Genomic DNA, 19,827 nt, shown 5'->3' with positions numbered 1-19,827 from the left:
TGCCGGAGGGGAGGGCAGGGGAAGATGGGGCCAAAGCCCTTCCGAGGTGCATGGCAAGGGGATGGGGGAAAGCAGGAAAACCTGGGCATGGGAGACTGACTAGGTATTAGGGAAAAACCCCTGTCACCAAGGGGGTGGCCAAAAGCCAGGACAGAGAGTGCAACATCTCCATCCTTGGAGAGGGGAGGCAGCACTGAGCATCCTGGTCCTGCTGGCCTGGCCTCGAGAGACACATCAGATCAACCAGCCCAGGGGCCCTGCCCAAGATGGGTCATCCTAAGGGGTTTTGGTTGGTTGGTCTTGGTTTTATTCAAACAGTTGATGAGCTGATTTTTACTAGCAAAATCAGCCACCTGCACAGGACTAAAATAAGCTTCCGAGATCTGCAGCTCCCGCTCAGACCAGTGCACGTCAAAACATTGCAAAACAACATTTTTCACATGAATACATGCATAATAAACCAGAAAATCCATTAGTATAAAAAGGCATTTCATCCTTGTTTATGTGACTAGGCATCAATCCATGTATCATCCTGAGTATTGAAAAGGGAGATGTACGGGCACAGCTAATTTCAGGTTTAGGTTACAGAGGCAGCTCCCTTGAAATCATTCCCAGAGCTCACGGGGAATTCTCACTCCCCATGTGCTCTTGCTGCTGGTGGAGCTCACCACAAGGGGGTTTCACTGCAATTAACCCCAACACTTGCTTTAATCCCTTCTGGTACTAACAAGCGATCCTGTTTGCTCCAGCCCTGCTCCCTTCTGTACAGGAGATGTTCACCAGGAATTGTCCTCCTCTGAATCAAAGGGCTGTTCTAACAAAGAGATTCTAATTACGCTGCTGAAGAGCTACATGTTAATGAACACGGGCCCTTCCTGCATTTTCCAGGCTAATCTGATTACTAATGTTCTGCAGCAACAGCTGTATGCACGTGCCTTTAACAGTTTGCAATACGCCGCAGGTCGGCACCAAACCCTGGGGCCAAGCTGGTGCTGCGAGGGTTTGTAAGCAACCATCATTTTCCAGAGTTAATCACTGCGGAAGACAAGGGGAAAATCTCTCGTTACAGAAGCTGCTGCCAAGGGATTTGAACATGGGAAGCATATCCTTATTCCTCCTGTGTCCTTACAACATGGACACCTGGAGAACACGGCAAGGGAGAGGCAAACCGACTCCTCTCTTGTCACCCCTAGAGAAGCCCGCTCTCCTGGGCACCAAGCCACAGCTCGGGCAAGCGAGAGGCTCCGAGGCAAGACCCCAGGATCCCCACACCAAACGGTTACTAGAAGCACAGAAAAATAACTTCACCATGAGAACATGCAATCCAGCTAATATTTATTTCCATAACTGGTGTGAGGAGCACTGAACCTGAGAAGAGGGAGAACATATGCAGGCTTGCATTTAAAAATAGACATTTTAAAGTGGTTTGCAGACCGTTTTAAGACCCAAGAGATGTCCAAGTCTAGTTTTCCCAGTGTTGCTAACAATCCTCAACACCAGCTAAATTAACAATCTGCCCATTTTGTTACTCTGAGTAACCCAAACCACAGAAATAAGTTAAACTGATAAACACAAAAGGATGTGGATCACATAACACTGGGATAGTTAATTATTTTAACTCTTAGGTAACTATTTTAAATACCTAACTGTTTCAATTATTTTCTCAATCGTCTTGTGTTAGCCAAACCCAGAAGGCGCCTGCAATAGCTACACCTCTGGTCTACAGGCATGGCTGTCTTTTTTTAAAGCCCTGTTAGCATGTACGTCCGAATAGTGGGGGACAGCAGAATAAGCCAGCCATGAATTATGTGGAATATGCTTTAGTCATTTCTCTTGGAAACAGAGGTTTATCCAAAACCAAAGTCTCTGTTCTTGTAAGTGCATCTTAAGATCAAGTGTTAAATTCCACTATAGAAATTGGGGGGGGAAAAAAAAAAAAAAAATCACTCCATAGTTCCCATTTTACTATTCAGAAAAAATCCTGATATGCACATATTGATATTTCATACGTAGTCTGCCTTAATAGTAAAGGGTTAAAGTCTTTCTGGGCTAAAGTAGTTACAGTCCAAGGAGATTCTGGACTTCTAGAAATAATAAATGATGAAGCACACAGGACAGAAGGCTTATGATTTTCCACAGAGTTGAAGGATGAGGGTTCTTCTTGTTGTTTTTAAAGCCTATAAACTGTCCAAAGCACTTTTGTTCAGACTCCCAGGGTGTGTTCAACTGTATTTGCCTTGCCTAGAAATTAAGCCTACAATCAATGCCCTTCTCCCCCTGTTCTCTCCCCTCCCACTTAAGTTACACTGACTGCATTCATTTTAGATTAAATCAAGGTGACCAAGACAGTAAGCTCCATCAAAGTAGGAAAAACACTTGTATAAAATAATCAGAGGCTCTCAAGAGATCTTCAATATTGCCTCCAGAGAGATACTTACAGGCTAAGATATTCTAGGCAGCTAATGAGTCTGTACAAGGGACTTCAAATCAAAACAATTGCAGAAAGAGAGATGACAACATCCAGGTCTGCATGCAAATATAGCTTTATCTGCAATGCAGATAGCTATTTAGCATCAGATGGAGATTGAAATGTACTTCAACAGATTGAATCTCCTCTAGCCTAAACAGTGTTTTCATTTTTTACATGAAGCTGGTAATTATGTTTTCCACTTATACCTGGAAATTTCAGCAAATATTCTTGACAAGCTATTTTTGATTGGAATCATTCCATATGCTAGAAAATAATGAGATTTTTCAATTTTTTTTTAGGAGCCATATGCATGAAGATTAAGCAATTCTTCAATACATGTTGGGGAAATTATATGAACAGACCCATTTATCGTGGTACCAGAGGCTGGAACTGCTCAAGGTTTTGGAAACATACCCCTCACATGCACATTCCTGGTCCAGACAACAAGGGAAAAGCCAGCCAAGCTGCCATAGGACCATCCCTGGGGGTATTTAAAAGACGTGTAGACACGGCACTTCAGGGCATGGTTTGTGAGGCCTGGGGGGTGTTGGGTTGGGGGTTGGACCTGATGATCCGAGAGGTCTTTTCCAACCTTAATGATTCTGTGAATGTCTTAACTCCAGTTAGGAGCTGATGGAACTAATCCAGTAGCAGATCCTGCAGCCAAGGGGCCCGTGGGGTGGGAAGGCACCAGGATAACTTCCCCTCCAGCACCTGCTCTACCCCATAGGTCTCCACATGCACCTGAAAACCGCAGCACACACTCAACCAAGCCACCCCCAAACCTGCTGCTCCTCTGCGGGGGGGCAGGTTTGGGGTTTGAAGCTGGGTTTCTGTCTCCTGGAGCGGTCACACAGCTCTTACAGACCTTCCTAATATCACAAAGCCATTTCAAGAAAGCAGCGCTTCCTGTAAATCCTGCTCAAATATCTCAGTGGCAATTCAGCTGTTTGTAGAAAGACAAGGGACCCGGCGCACCACGGGCGGTCCCTAGGGCTGCAGCAGCAGAGCGGCACCCACAGCTGCCCTGCTCCTGCTTTTAAGCCTGCTTGGCTTAAAATTAAGAGTTTCTAGGAAGAGCAAAGTGTTGAACAAGGTTTGGGTGAAAAGGAGGCTAAGTACGTTTAAGCTCTTGCAAGACCGGTGTAACTTGAGGTATACAGGTATTTCATACCCAGATACTTACTTGAACATATTGAGAAAACACATTTGCAATCTTTCATTTTTAAATAAAAAATAGAGGGGGGGAAAAACCCCCAAATGCTATACCCTTACAAAGCTGAGCAGCTCAGTTTTACACTTCCTGACACAAGCAGAGTAATCGTGTTGGCAGCACCTTCCACTCTCTCAGGCTTTCCTCCCACCACCACTTTGCTCAGACCTAAAGGCAGTGTGAATGTTCCAGGATGTGCCACAGGCAGGACCAGGCTGGACACCCATTTCCAGCCATCTCCTATCCAGAGGACTAGAGCTAAGAGATGCCACCATAACCGAAGAAGTTATTTGCACTCCCCTTGTACCTCCACCAGCACCCCCAGCTGTAACCCAACTTCTCACACAAGGTTCAGTTTCCTGAGCACTTCCGAGTACCAGCGAGGCACGCAGCATTTTTTTCTAGTAACAGAATGCCACTAAAAGCATTTAATCTCAAACATTAATTAGACAAGCTAGAAAATCCACAAAAGCAGAGCTTTAGACCCAGAAGGGAATTGGATGCGCGCAGCATTCTGTCACCGTGGGGGTCACCTCCTTGCATGGATCTAAGCTTGCAGCACCTTCGTTGCTCCAAGCCTGGGTGGTCCCAGGCAAACACAGACCCTTGAGGAGCACAGACCTTCCCCAGGGGCACATCTGTTCAGCCTTAGGGCCCTTCACACGCCAGGGCAAGTGGGTCCCACAGGGCTGGGCTGGCTGCGGGGGGCCACCATCAGCCACCATCTCCCAGCACCTCCAGCTCCAAGGCCACACCGAGCAGAACCAACCCCACCTCCAGCCACCCGAGCCCCTTCCCAAAGCCCATTGCCACCTCCCCACGTCCCACAGGCGCCACATACCTACCTGTTCCCTGTACCAGCAGCAAGGACTGTACCTGGATGAAGCCCAGCTGTCCCAGCCCTCCCAGGCTGCCCCTTCCAGGGCAGCCCCCACCCCTGGGCCTGGTTTTGAACTGGGGCATGTGCTCCTAATTAGCATTTGAGCTAATTAGCTATTTAGCAGCGACCCGCTCGCGGCCTCCCAGGAGCTTGCCGCAGGCAGCTGGTGCTCGGGTGTCTGCTCTTGCTGCAGACTTTGGCCGGTGCCTGCGATGCTGCGAGGGTTAACGCTGCGGCTCTGGCATTACCTACACAGGCAGTTTTCACAATATCCAGCCGTGCTTTTTCTTTGCGCTTGTTTCTTTCTGTACCCAAAATAGCCAGGGTGCACTATTTTAACGCAGGGAGTAGCTGTGCAGGAGCTCGGCACGTGCACGTTGGGAAATGGATTAAGCTGGTCTAGAAGAGGAGGCAAAAAGAGAGACGCTTGAAAGCGTTACCAGCTGGCCCTGGTGAGCTAGTGCGGCAGGGCCAGACCAAGCGCGGCGGCTGCGAGTGTCCTGCAGCAGCAGCAGAGGAGCAGGGCCGTGCAGCTCCAGCTGGAGGTGCTGACGGCTGCCGCTGCGGCAGTCCCTGATGCGTGGGCAGGGGTGGTGCCATCCTGGCTATGCTATGCATGAAAATCACCATCCCTGGACGTATTTAAAAGACGTGTAGCCGTGGCACTTCAGGGCATGGTTTAGGAGACATGGTAGCGTTGGGTTGGTGGCTGGACCTGAAGATCCTAGAGGTCTTCCCAACCTTAATGATTCTATGGTTCTGTGAAAGAAACGTGAGCATAAAAAATGAAGACCAAAAACGTGGGGCATCAACATCCTTGAAGCTTTGTGTTTTTACCAAGTGAGACCAGACAACATCTTTTAAGGTTGAACGGCCATCGCGGCACCAGTTCCCATGCGCGGTGACTCAGGAGAGGCTGCGTACAAGGTCTGCACGGGCAGCATCATTTGCATTCAGTTCTTTCCAGAAGAAGTTATCGCTGTGTGAACTGATCACTGCAAGTCAGGCTCTGGGAATCTGTGGCCTGATTTATGATGCCATTCCTACCTTTCTATAGCTAGGAGAAATCCTGAAATACATCTTCTATCATGGGAAGCTGATTTATGAATTACAGACAACTCTGAATTTAGATAGCCAAGTGCTTTGTAATCTTTCCGGACACCTTTCTCCTGACGGGCCATAACTTAATTCTACTACATAAAATATTTTTGAGTGAATTAACTGTTAAGTCATCATACCGCTCTCTTCAATTCTTTAGCTTTGATACACAAATTAAACGACCTTCCCTAGCAATCCTGAGCAATATTTTTTATCTGACGTCTTATTAATTAAGTACATGCCTGCTTTCTAAGTACAGTCGCTATACTGCAGGGAAAACAGACTGAAGATAGGACTGGAAGGAGAAAACGCAAGACCTAAGAAGTGCTAAGCCATGAATGTATGAAATATCTAAATAGCATTAGGTATTTATAACTTTTTTGCTCTTATCTATGTATGAGAATAAGAGGTTTTCACTGTTACAGAGGTTTTTTTACATAGGGATGAATCACGCAAAAATGAATAACAGTCCTGTTTCCCAAAGGAAACCCAACACCTGAGTGGAGAAAAGTACTCGCACATAAAAAGCGCCGTTCTGTGGGTCTCGCATGACACATCCGTTAATTCATAACGCAGAATTATTCATAGCTCTAAATATAACCTTGTTTCATTTGTTACGCCTGAGCTGCCAACCAAAAGCCCCAAAGGGGCTGAGCGGTTTCTGAGCCACCGCGTCCAGCACCTCCTCCGGGAGCGGGGACCCACCAGGCCCATCAGCCCAGCCCGGCGGTCGCTGGGCTCCCGTCCCGCTCTCCCGTGCCGGGCTGGGCGCTCCCCCGGGGCTGCAGCCCCCGCCGGCACAGCCCTGCCCGGGGACGGGGGTCCCCGGCTGCACTTTGTTCCTGTGTGCTGTGGAGGGCTGCACCGGACGCCCTTTGGGGCTGAAGGGATGGCACGAGACCCCGGTCCAACCCCTTCCACCGCCCCTGGCTACGGTACAGGTATCACACTCAAACCTCTTCCACGTCAGAGGTATAACTACAGGATTTGATGCCACATTTTGCAATGGTGGCGTGCAGGGAAGTGCTTTCACACGTGGGGGCAAAGGGATGCCCGCCAAAGCACCGCAGAGCCGGGGTGCCACGCCGGCTTCCCGCGGGAGAGCCCCGCTCCCCTCTGCTCCGCCGCTGCGCGCTGGAGCTTGTTTATGCCCATGCTGGACGCTGGGTCTTCCAGCCAGAGGTGCAATACATCTTTTTTTTAAGGTCATTTGGGGAATAGCTGTATGATTAAAGCGATGATGTACAGATTCCCTATTTGCAGATGCTAGCAGGAACATTTTTAAGCTCATATTTTTATCCCAGCGAGGACGTTGCGGTGCCACTTGGCATTGCCGCAGGGTCTTCGGGGCAGGGCACAGTCGGTCCCATGGCAGCACAGAGAGGTGGGGAGCAGCGGGGAGGGGAGGACGGCTGGGCACCCGTGGCCCTGCCAGCGACCACAGCACCCCCCCCGACACCCCCCTGATTTCCAGAGCCATCCAGCCATAGTTGAAGCCAACTTTAGGCTCTCTCTGCACCAAAATGGGAAGGAAAAAATAATGAAAGAAAGGTTCAGCTGGTTAAAGCTACTAATATAGAGAATTCTGCTAGTATGGAGAAAGCTGGGCATTGCTGTGGCTGAGCAATGAACCCGGAGGACGCTGGCACAGCTTTGAGGCGTCCTTTGCCAAGGGGGTCCCTGCAGTAGCAGTGCACAGTTAAATTTTCCTTTTCCAGCAGCACCTCCAAGGGCTCGTGACACAGATGCTGCAGATGAACCTTCCTGGGCAATAATGACATTGAGGAGGTGTGTTAAACACGCGTGAGGCTCCAGCACTGAACACTAAAGAGGCTGGAAACAGAAATCAGACAGTCTGGGAAGCCTCGGTGAAATTTTTAATTTTCATCTGCAGCGTGAAACTATTTGTTCTCCAGACAACAGTAAAATAAGTAGATAATAGTATAATTTAGAATTGATTTTATGGTTTCTGTTAACAGAGTAATAGGAAAAATAGACCTCTTAAAGCATTTAATCATAATGGCAATAAAAAGAAGGAAAAGAACAAGTGTCCCCAGAAGAGGTCAATGCTCCGTTTCCCCAGTATTTGCAAAGTTCACTCTGGGCTGTGCCAACCCGTGATACAACAGCTTAAAAAGCAGCAGTGGAAACGCGGTGTTAACAAAAAACCTGAGCGCAAGCAAGGTTTCGGGTACGTAATTAACAGGTATAGTCTGCAAATGTGTGCGCAAGTTAGATAAAGTGGCAAAACCAGCATATTTAAACAAGAGATCTGCAGCTGGATTCCTGAGAAACCACCTACTCATAACACAGATGAATGTTAAACAACACGGATAGCGACAGCATCGCCTTTACTGATCCAAACCCAAAGAAGGACACCAATATTTTGAAAGCCTCCGCAGCCGGGCTGCTGGAGCCCTGGGACCCTTCTGCCCACAGCTGTGCCGCACGCACTGAGCTCCGCCGCAGCGCAGCGCGCACGGACTTCCCTTCAGAGCTTCTTCCAGCTGTTTGCACCTTTCATATTACTTGTAGTCAAAGATCTTAAGAGTATTACACCCTAATGTGGAAGCAAAACCGGTTGTGCTGAACGAGCGCTCACCATTTCTGTATTTCCCCCACATTTGTTCTCTGCTAAACAACCACCAAAAAAAAAAAGGGATTTTTGTCAGCTGAACACCCAACCCTTGTCGTGTCACCGTGTTGCAATAAAGCAAAGAGTAGAGGGGACCGTGCGAGATGGTATATCGTGTGTACAAAATAGCACTATTCTGCAGTAAGAGGCAGGGGATTCAAATTTCAGGACTTCCATATTTTTTATATAGCCGAGTTCTTTCACCGAGAGGGGAAAAAAATCCAGGTATCATTGTCTGGCAAAATAACTGTGCGTGCAATTCTTCATTGTGATTTATGCAGGGCATTTATACACTTTCACTTGCATTTATATTAAATATGCCTTAATTTACAAAACGAGGCGCGCTGCTGAGAAAGCAGGGCAATCCAAAGGCTGGCTGCAGAGGTACCCGCAAAGACAGCGGCTGCCCTAGGCACGGGCTTTGCTGCGGCACAGCCACCAGAGGAGAGAGGGCAAGGGTCGGGCTCCTTCTGGAAGGAGGCGATGCTACCAGGGAGGTGAAATGAACCCCCCCTCGGCATCACCCCCCTCAGCGAGCACTCACCTTGTGGTTAAGGTCAAAGCTGTGTCACGAGCGCGTTCCTCAGCCTCCAGAGCATCGCTTTCCAACATTACTGGCTGCATCACTGCAAAAGGACTATTTTCTGCACCGGGAATGTAATTCAGGACATTCTAGGGTTTTGTTTGATTTTTTTTTTTTTTTTTTTTTTTTTTTTTTAAAGGAGTGGACTTCAATGACTGCACATTCGCATAGCACTGCCCTCGCTCGCCCACCCAGGGAGCTCTGCATGGGAAGGGATGCACGCACGGCTACTCCTGGCAGCTCTTCAAACCAGCAAACTAGTCCAATACCCGGCACAAGGAAACAAGTACAACAAATACAACTCTTTCTAAAAAAAATTTTACGCATCACAAGGCAGATGGCCAGAAAGTGTTCCTCGCAGCCGTGATTTGGGGTCAGGCGCGTGCTTCTGGGACCCCTTTGCTCTGCAGGTCCCGGATCCCGTGCATGCCTCCCCCTGAGCCCGGCTTGGGTTTGCGTGCAACAAAGCAGAAGGGGCTTGAACTCGGCTTCATGGCCAGATTAATAATGTTCCTACCTGTTCTCCATTTTTTAGGAGCTGAAGGACACATTGCAAATCACTAGTCACTGTGTAATTTAAGTCTATGTTTAAAAACGCATTTTCTCCCCTTTAAATCTAGCACGTTTGCCCCCTCTGATCTGAGCCGGTACAAAGTTGGCTAACCAATGCTCTGCTAGTTTTTTGTTTAGCAGATGCTATTCTTTCATCTTTTGAGTTGTAGTTTTACTGTACAGATAGTTTTACACTAGCATGAGGTAGTTAACATTTTAAAATATTTCTGCTTTGAAACACCTAACAAGACTGATTTTTGAAAGACTCATTTTTACAATTAAAGAGTTGAGAAGATAGCAATTATATTTCACCCTGATAATGCCTTGCTCGTATTTATTACAAACCTTGGTACTAACCAGGTGATAGATGAGTACACTCATTTTTTTCCTCTAGAATGTATAAAGGAAATGTTTTGGTAATTACCTATTATAAGAGAAGACCCCCTTGAGTTACTGTTTAAATGATCTGAGGGACTTTGCATCATTCCCTCTTTAATTAAACTCTTGACACATGCTATATTTCACTTCTCTGTTACCCTTGAACCCTTCCAAGGCTTGCTACTCTGGAATCCGTGGCTCCAACAGGTCGTAGCCCCCTCTCTGTAGAAGAGGGACATCCTGCGTGGAGCATCGCCCCGCCAGGAGGTGCTGGGTACGCCGCAGCCTCGTAATCCTGCACTGGTTTTGCTTCCTCTAAATGACAATTACAGAGTGCTGCTTCGCCAGGGAGGCTGCGCAAGGCGATGCCCTCAGCCCTCAGCATCGAGCCCATGTGCCGCCACACCAGCGAAATGGCCCCCCTAATTCCAGAGGCCAAGGGGTGCACTGGTTTGCAAAGAGAAAGAATGCCAGCCACAAATACAGGCTGGGCGGAGAATGGATTGAGAGCAGCCCTGAGGAGAAGGACTTGGCAGTGGTGGTTGATGAGAAGCTCAACATGACCCGGCAACGTGCGCTCACAGCCCAGAAAGCCAGCTGTCCCCTGGGCTGCAACCCCAGCAGCGTGGTCGGGGGTCTCACCAGAGCGGAGCAGAGGGGCAGACTCCCCTCCCTCGCCCTGCTGCAAGGGGTGATGGCTTTAAACTGAGAGAGGGTAGGTTTAGATTAGATATAAGGAAGAAATTCTTCGCTCTGAGGGTGGCAAGGCACTGGCGCAGGCTGCCCAGAGCGGCTGTGGATGCCCCATCCCTGGGGCGTTCGAGGCCAGGCTGGACGGGGCTTTGAGCAACCTGCTCTAGTGGAAGGTGTCCCTGCCTGTGGCAGGGGGTGGGACTAGGTGGTCTTTAGGGTCCCTTCCAAACCAAATCATTCTACGATTCTATGTTTGCAGTTCTCATGTAGCAGTTTTTAGGTGTTGCACCTCTCAAACCCATCACTAAAATATGTAGTGGAATATCCAGCCATAGACTTTTAAACATAAACCTCCCAAAACCTATATAAAGTTATATACTTACCTTAAAGTGTCTTCTTTAGCCTAATTGTAGCCGCAACAGTAAAAAAATCTAATGAAACAATCTGGCCTTGATTAATTTTGATTAGCAGCAGAGTCGTATAAAGCACATAAAATACATTTATCTTTGATTGGGGAAATGCATGTTTCAACAACATACTCTGCAAATCAGTGAAATATATTTAATAAGCAGGATCATCCCTTACGAACATATTAGCATTTTCATGAGATGTCATTAACGTCAAAGCCAGAGAGCCAACGCCGTAGCTAAAATGTCAGCTGGCCGCACTAATAATAGAGAGCAATTAAAAGTCTGATTTTTCTAAGGAAAAAAAAAATACAGGCTGTTTTTCTTTAACCAAAACACCCTGGTCCTGAAATGCTGCCAAGCCAGAAAGATCAGTTTCTAGGCAGCGACAGCAAGGCACGCAGGTTGGGGCTGTGCCTTCAAAATATGAAAACATTACCAATTAACATTCCAAATTATTTTAACAAGACAATTAATAGAATTTCTCTAAGGGAAAGCAGTAATCAATCAAATCCCCATCAAAGAGAGATTGCTCTGCTGCATAACAGTTGTTTTTTATATTTAGATTGAATATCTTTGTACTAAATGTATTGTACTAAATATATTATTGGGCGAAAGAGCTTTCTCCTCGGAAAGAGATCAGGAAGCAGAGGGTGGGTAGAGCCCGAAGGTGATGACAGGGACAGCTTGGCACACACCGCAGTAGCAAGATGTCACTACAAAGTACCACCACCCCATCTTCCAGCCACTGGATGAGGATAAAACAGTAGCTACTTATCTCATACCATCACACATCGGCCAGCCTTTCTCTGCCCTGCTCCCACCCCACATATGCTGACCAACAAGTAGCTCCGTTACTAAGCGTGGTGCCTGACGGCAGAGCGGCGGTGGGTGGGTTGGGCGCACGCAGCGTTCCTCGCCCGCCCCCTTCTTGGGCTGCCTTTGTTTTCAACGAGAAACCCTTCGGCTTTAGGTACCGTCATTTTTCCGGAGCGTGGCGTTGCTCAGAGTGTGCCACGCTGCCGATCCTCGGCCACCCCAGCTCTGTGGCTTTCCTCGCACCGCACGTGGTTATCGCAATCAGTTATCTAGCAAATAATACAGCTATTAACAACCTATACTACTGAGTAAACCAGCAACAGCGATCTGTTGTAATTATTTGTTAAATACTCATTTAGTATGTCAACTCAAAGGCCGATCTGGTATCGAAGTTTTTTTCCCAAGTCGATTCATGGCCGGGGCATTCATTTATATTGTCAAACAGCCAGTAATTTGTGTCTAACTTACTTTGTGCTCAACTCTACTAGGTAATACTGAGCTGTTACAAAGCCTGGAGGGAAGTACAGAGTAGGTAGTTTGTTGTCCCCCCCTCCGTGGTACAGCAGAGGCTGCTTCTTCAACTATCAAGTCCAAAAAAATCCGCCTCTCTTTTTAAAATTTATTTTAAATTGATTTTTAACATTGATTTATTCTGTTAGTGCTGGGTGTTTTTCATTCAGTCTCTATCGTTTTTAAAAACCACCTTTCTATCACATTGAACTTGAGGTTCTCCTGACCTCTGAATTTCAGTCGTACGTCCTTGCTGTTCCCTTCTCTGCTTCGCCAAGCGTTGTACTTGACCAAGGCTGTGTCTAAACAGATGCCTGGTGTAACAGCCCGTCCGAGCAGCGCGACGCCGAGGGAACAACACACCGACACCTCGGCACAGGGGAGTGACATGCAAAAAATATTCTAGAGTCTTTTCATGTTTCCTCACTGTTCAGGAACTGAGTTGCACCTCACTCACAAAGCTTTAATCTTTTGCAGAAAGCTGCAGTTCTCGTTGTTAGGAATGGCTGTGCTTTGGAAGCGGGTATCATTGCTTTGGCCCGTGCGGCTGGGGTTTCAGGCTGTGCTCACACCTTCCGGAGAGCCTGGGCTTCGCGGGGCGTCCATCCAACCCACACTTCAGCTGGCACAGGAGGTCGTCGGAGCGATTCCTTCCTTATGTCATGTATATCTTTGGGGGGGGGGGGGGGGGTGTGTGTTACAGATATCTATATACATTATATATTTATTACCTCTCTGTTTCAGCTTCCTTGGTTATAAACACTATATTCTAATCCGTAGCGCCTTGAACACATCCTGCAATGCTTTATCTCTCTGAATTACAGGTTTGGAGGCCAATGCAATTAGCGGCCTCCTGTAATTAACGGGAGACTACTTTAAGATTTCAAAGTCCCGTTAATCACTGCAGAGATGTTTCAAGTTTCTGCTTTGTTCCCATCTCTCGGCTGTTCTACGCAGCCGATTCAGACAAACACCCACTGTGGCGAGTATCAAACCGCATCAGTCTACTTGTTCATTAACGTTGCTCTGTTTCCAGTCTGTCCTACGCTGACACAAGATGAATATTCACTCTGAGCTACCTATAATAGCAGCACAGGTGCCGATAGGGTATGAAGAGCAGTCTTCAAAGTGGGAGTCACGAATCGCGCTAGATCTGTCATACAGTAAGATAAGCATTAAAAGCTGGGCATGATAACTGTATCGAAGGCATAGTAATTTTTGTTTTTTAATAAACTGGGGAGGCAGATGAAATTCTGGTTAGATTTATGTGTACCGATCTCCTGTAAAGGAATCTATTTCATCAAGATACAAATCAAAAATTGATGTTCACTCTCCTTTCTTTTCAGGTATTTTCAGCAATTTCTATTTCTTCATAAATCATAGAATCATAGAACTATGAAGGTTGGAAAAGACCTTGAGGATCATCAAGTCCAACCCCCAACCCAACCCTCCCAGGCCTCCTAAACCATGCCCTGAAGTGCCACATCTACAGGTTTTTTGAACCCCCCCTAGGGATGGTGACTCCCCCACCTCTCTGGGCAGCCTGTGCCAGGGCCTGACCAATAGAGGGAATATTATCCATGAGCTGTGGTTTTCTGCTGGGCCTCATCCTTAAACACGACCTTTCCGATGGGTCATGCTGCTCTGCTATAAACTACATGGAAGAAATCTGGTTTGTGATTTGTGTTGGTGGCAGTGGACATCTGTCCTTCCTCACTGTTTCTGTGTTACACAGGCTGGGTACCAAAATGGGGCGCAGAGCAGAACACTGGCCTTTAAGGGGGTTTTATTTTAGCGCAGCAGTGGCCACCTTTCAGCGCCTGTTCACTAAAAACCAAAGACATGACAGAAGGCTGTTAGGCACCGGCTAAATAAGAACTAGTGAAGCAATGGGTATGGAAACGAAGGCAAGGCCTTGCCAGGGGATGGCTTAGGTCCATCACACAAAGCCGTAGCACTCACAAGCACAGGTTTAGGTGTGTTACACCACAGGTTTCTATTTGAGCCAAACCTTCACTAAATACAATACTTGAATCTTTCTCTATTCCTCCCTGTGGAGTAATTCCTATGATTTCTTACAATGTTATAGTAAACACATCATCTCTGTACTAGACCAACAGTGAAGTGGATTCTCTCCTGGAACAGGAGTGACATAATTATCTAAGCACAGAAAGTGATGGTCACGAAGTTAGCGAAGCACCAGCTGCTAGGTGGTTATCGACACTCAAAAAAGCTACATAGGGGAAAAAAAGAAAGAAAACCAAAACAAATCTGAGAGACTTATGAAAAAAAGGAAATCCAAAATAATATAAATGAGTCAATATTGTAAAGACACTCAGCTGATGGATATTCAATACTGGCCACTGCTGCAGGAAGGAGACCAGACGCGTAGGGCAAGAGGAGATCATCCTTCCCCTGTCAGCAGGGCTCCCTAAGGACGGACCCAGCTACCAACAATTTATAATTACAGCCTCCTATTACAGCCTCCTGCTTCTGACAAAGATTTAGCATACTTATTCTGCAGTCAATATCTATCGATGGGAAATTAGCAGCTTGAAAAGCTTAAACGTTGCTTTTAAATTAGTTTTATATTTGGCTTCCCATTTAACTTGAACTTAAGTTTCTTTCTCCCCCTACTTTTTCAAAAACAAGCATTACATCACTTTTATTCTGACAGCTAATTTTCTCCATGAAGTACCTTGTGCGAGTGCTGCTCATTTTAGCTCTCAGTGCGCTCACAGCACACGAGCCCCGGCTGCGGCATCGCCTCCCCGCAGCCCCCCGCTGCCCCCAGCACCACCACGTTTGCTGCTGAAATGAGCCTCCCCGTGAAGCACGAGTATTATTTTTGACAAAGCTGAAGCGTCTCCAAAGAAGACGCTGCTTTGACTGTTATTTCCCCTAATTACAGTTATTTGATCTTCACATGGCAGAGCATTTAAGGCAGAAGGAGTGAAAGCAAAGCACGAGATGTTCTGGGGCTGATTGCCCTCTGCCTGCTCCTGAGCCTGGAAATCTGCTTCCACCCTCTTGCTCTTCCCTGTCCCATGTTTTTTCTCGAAGAAAAAAAATATGTTTTCATGCCATCAATTATAATTTTCATTCAAAAGCATATTGTAGTGAGGAGCCTGCAATTTTCACTTACAAAAAACAGGCTGTCGGTGCTGGTTTCATTTCTAGCAGGGTCAGGCGATAAGGAATATCGCTGCTCTGTTACAGAGCGAGGTCAGACCCATAAAGCCTCCACTGGCATTTTACAAACAAAGCACTAGATTTATATCCAGCCCATTCTCGTTTTGCCACATGGATTATTGTCAGGAAAGACCCAGGGGTGCCCAGACCCAACTATTATCTCATCAAATCCAGAATTTGTCTGTGTAATAAATGCTCCAGTTAGCGTACAAACCTTCCACTGTAATTAAATCCTTTGGGTGGCTGGAGAAGAGCAGAGTGCGGCAGAAACCTGGCAGAAACCCCCATCTCTGCAAATCCTCTGTCACGATTACAGGGGCACTTGTCTGAAGGGGGAAAAAAAGGGGGGGAAAAAAAGAAAACCACTCTCTCCATGTGCTTGTTATTACTTATTTTCCCACCGTGATGAAAGAGCATCTGACCGTAAGTCATAAACCCAGCTATTTATAGGACTGTAATTAAACATCACTGAAAGTGTGAAGGCACAAAAGCAGTGCCATCTGCCATGCATTTGTGGCACCATAAATATAGATGGAGTGCTGCCGCCCTTTTTGTCCTTCCCAGAAAAATTATTATTATTTAAACGGCCTTTCTGTAGCGACTGAAGCCCAGCTCCTGGACCCTGCGGCATCCATCCCACCAGAAAGGCTGGCCCTCCGTGTCTTTTATAAACTCAGAGCATTTCCCAACGGCTTGGCCGTCGCGCGGGCACGCGGTGTCACAGCGCTCGGCCAGGAGCCTCCGCCGGGAGGCACCTTCGGTGAACACATCGACACAGGCACCGACGGGGAGTTTGTGGTTAGGGTCCGGAACTTCCAGCATCCTCCTGCCAGCCCCTGGTGAAATCACTGCTCTAGTTAGTAGCTTAAAAAAAAACCCCAAGTCTATCTATAGCATATTTGAAATGTTATTTTAATCGCAGTCAGATGAAATTCATCGATACTCCTCACTATAGGAAAAGTATATTTAGCAAACTATAACACTGCAAAATAGACTTGAATCCCAGCATTTGGGGTTAATAAAAAAGCACTGGTCGGCAGGTCTGGGCTGAGCTGCTGGCTCTGCCTTCCCTCCCCATCCCCGGGCAGAGGGATGTCCGTCAGTCCTTCCTACTGAACGGGAGAGGATTCTGACCTGTGGGGCCCTGCTCCGTTGGCCTCTCCAAGCTTTCACGTCCCACAGCGCTGCAGATGTCTTTGGGAAGCTGACTCCTGCCATTCTTCCATCGTGAATTGCTCTGAATTGCAGCAGGCTGGAGACGTGACCCTGGGTAGGCACGTTAGGATGGAGTTGTACAATTAGCCGGGCAACTGTTCTCTGGGGCTTGTTTCTTACTTTAGACCAACACTTCAATTCAAAGTAGCTTTCAACAAACTGAGCAATCTTAATGTAACCTCCGAGACAAGATGAGCTGTCTAAGGGGAAGCCTGGCCTTTCTGGGGTGAAGGAGCTGATGTGGGCAGTGGGGTGGGTGAGGGGGACCGTGCCGTCTCCCCAGCACCGTGGGTCCCCTGGAAAGCATGACCGGGAGCCGGAGCAGCCCCTCTGCCAGGCTGAGAGCCACCTGTGGAGGCACGGCTTCAGGACAGAAAAGGCAAAGACCCTTTATTCACCATAAAGCTGCTTTGCAAAAGTCACTTGGAAGGTCATGAAGGATTACGGAAAGCGAAGCCGTGGCTGAGGTTCACTGCTCTCATGTGGCTATTCCCACACCGGGACTTGGACACAGCTCCTAGGCGGAAGAGATGGCCTCTGAGACCTAAAATGTCCTTTCTTAGCCCTGCTGTGAGGGCTGCCCTGGTTACAGCCCCTGCCAGGACTTCGGGGAGCATCCTGGGCTCCGCGTTGAATTCCCCAGCCCCCGGCACCGCTGCCGTGCCCCATCCCCAGCTGCCGCGCATCTGCTGCCACCCCGGCTACGGACCGCGCACAGAGCAGGAAACTGCTTGTACACGGATAACAATGACAAAAATAGCCCTTAAGGAAGCATGTGATTCCCTGCAAATAATTTTAAGAACAGCTCTTGAGTGGTTTAGATAAGGCTGAGTTACAAGTGAGTTACCAGAAAACGCAGAGGATGCAAGAGGGCAACTCCAGCTTCTGCAGAGCCTGGTGCAATTCTCATCAAAATTAATGAAATAAAAATCCATCTTTAACAGGACGTAATTCAAGTCCTCCAGAGCCAAACCATACCCTTAGATACAAGGTACTTCAAGTGGAAAATCTGTAGTTCAGGATGATGGTTTTTGCCTGCATTACTTTCCCTTTGACCTAGCAATGTGATGCTCCCGGGATGGGGAGACAGGCTCAGCTGGTCTTGCTGTACTGAGTTTCATTTTCGCTGACTGATGATGAAGCACTGCAGGCTGAAGAGAACAACCGCCTTCGCGTTTAAAATGGAAATTTAAAATTTAAAAATAACAGTTAGCCCCAAAAGAAAGGCATTACCTGGGGTATGGTAAGGGTTTGAATGCGACTTCTACCCCTTAGACCAGTCCTGGTGGGTCCTTGTTTTGGCCAAATCTAACTGGAGCCAAGGAAAACTGAAAGAAAAATTTGGTCCTCAGAGAACAAAAACTTTCCTTGCTTGTTATAAAATACAACCCTGTAAAACAAGTAATACATTTTTACAGCATGTGAAAAGCCTCCAAACTACAGGAAAGAACATGCCATTTTTAAAGTTGTTCCACCAGAACAAATTTAATTTTCAGCTATGACTGTTAATGTTTGTTGGGCCATGGAGGTCTTGATGAGGTTTCCAACGCACAGAGCTGGCACAATAACTCCCAGCTCTCTTTGCCCCTCCTGCAGCTGCCTGACCCGCTGGCTGGAGAAGCCCACTCCTCTGGTACCGCAACCTGCCTCCCCCCAGCCCTGCCTGGCAATTGGCACCTGCACCAGACCCTCTGCGAGGGTTGCACAAACCAGGGGGTTCCCACAAGGAACAGGCCATTTTCTTACACCCCGTCCCCTTTACCCAGTAAGAGGAAGGCCACGAGAGATCGCCCGATGCTGGCCAAGTGCTGACAGAGAGACGTCCTCCGTGTGAAGGACCTGGCCCCTTATCTCCGCGCCACTTTGTGCCGACCAGCAAACACCAGCTGATACCACAGCCAGAACGATAATACGAGAGCCTGTAACTATAGATGGTGCCAAGCCCTGTATGTACAAGGGGTCACACAGATAACCTTAGTGCAACATTTCATAATCTACTCTGGTGTATTCTGGACCCTTAATACCCTTTCCTTTATATTTATCAATATGTCTATATATAAAAATGCGCGCAAGCAGCCCTGGGCTGCCATGGAGCCCGAAACCAGGCAGGAGGACTTGAGACCAGGCTCTACTGCTGACCACAGCATAACACAGGGTGACTTAATATTTGCTCTTTATTACATGCGTTCCTGATTCCTTTTTACACCCAGCGAGGCACCTGGGTGCTTGCAGCCGTGCCAGCCTCGCGAGGGGCCGGGAGTCACCCCGCAAAGCCACGCTGCCGAGCGCCAGCCAGGGCAGAGCTCTGAAACGGCGTCCTCTTGACGTGCCTTGTTAAGCCTAATTCATGTACTTTATGTAGTTATCTTTTCCAAGCATTTTCTGAAACTTTTCCTAAACACGCCAATTCTGTAATTTTGCAGACTGTTCAAATTGCTAATGTTCAGAGGAAAGCCGTAAATTATCATCCTGTGAGCCCGGCTGTGTTATTACAGGTTAATCCCGTGCTCTGTTACTAACAAAGGTAGTGGCAAGCAACCCCAGGGCTCTGCGCTAGCAGCAATATCATGCCCTTCATCTCTCAACCAGCAATGTACAGATTTTCCTGCTAATTATTTAAATACCAGGTGGAGATAAGCAGGCAAATGGTTCAGTTTCTAGCACCAGGTAAGCTAAGAGGCTGAGCCTGTAGCATCCCAATAGTGGTCCCAATTTTGCTCCTCTCGTCGCTGTTGTGAAGGAACGGCCTTGCTCTTTGCTTTTGCAAATGCCTGTGATGAGCTCGTACCTTTGCTTTGGGACAAGCAGGCGCGTCAGGGGGAATTTTGAGGTTTTGGGGAATCTGAGGTTTCATTTCTCTCTGTTCCCAACCTCAATGTGCCCTTCGGCAGGAGAGATGCTGCCGGGCCACGCTGTCGCCCACCCGAGCACGCCCCAGCAGGGTCCGGGGCCGTCGCGCTTCGCCCGCCGTCACCTCCCCGAGCAACACCCGCAGCAGCGCAGCCGGCAGCGTGGGCACCGCCGGCTGCAGGCGAGATGAGCCTCTCAAGGCAGCAACGCAACAGGGGTTTCGCAAACCAGTACGAGTAGGGACACCGAAGATTTACATAAATGATGGTGAAAGCCGATTCAGAACCCGCGTACCGCTGTTCAGCGCACACGTGCTGCGCGTAGGGTCTGCA

Source organism: Phalacrocorax aristotelis, chromosome 5 (assembly GCF_949628215.1).
Source record: "Phalacrocorax aristotelis chromosome 5, bGulAri2.1, whole genome shotgun sequence".
In the NCBI taxonomy this organism is placed as follows: domain Eukaryota; kingdom Metazoa; phylum Chordata; class Aves; order Suliformes; family Phalacrocoracidae; genus Phalacrocorax; species Phalacrocorax aristotelis.
This window is presented reverse-complemented; position numbering follows the sequence as displayed.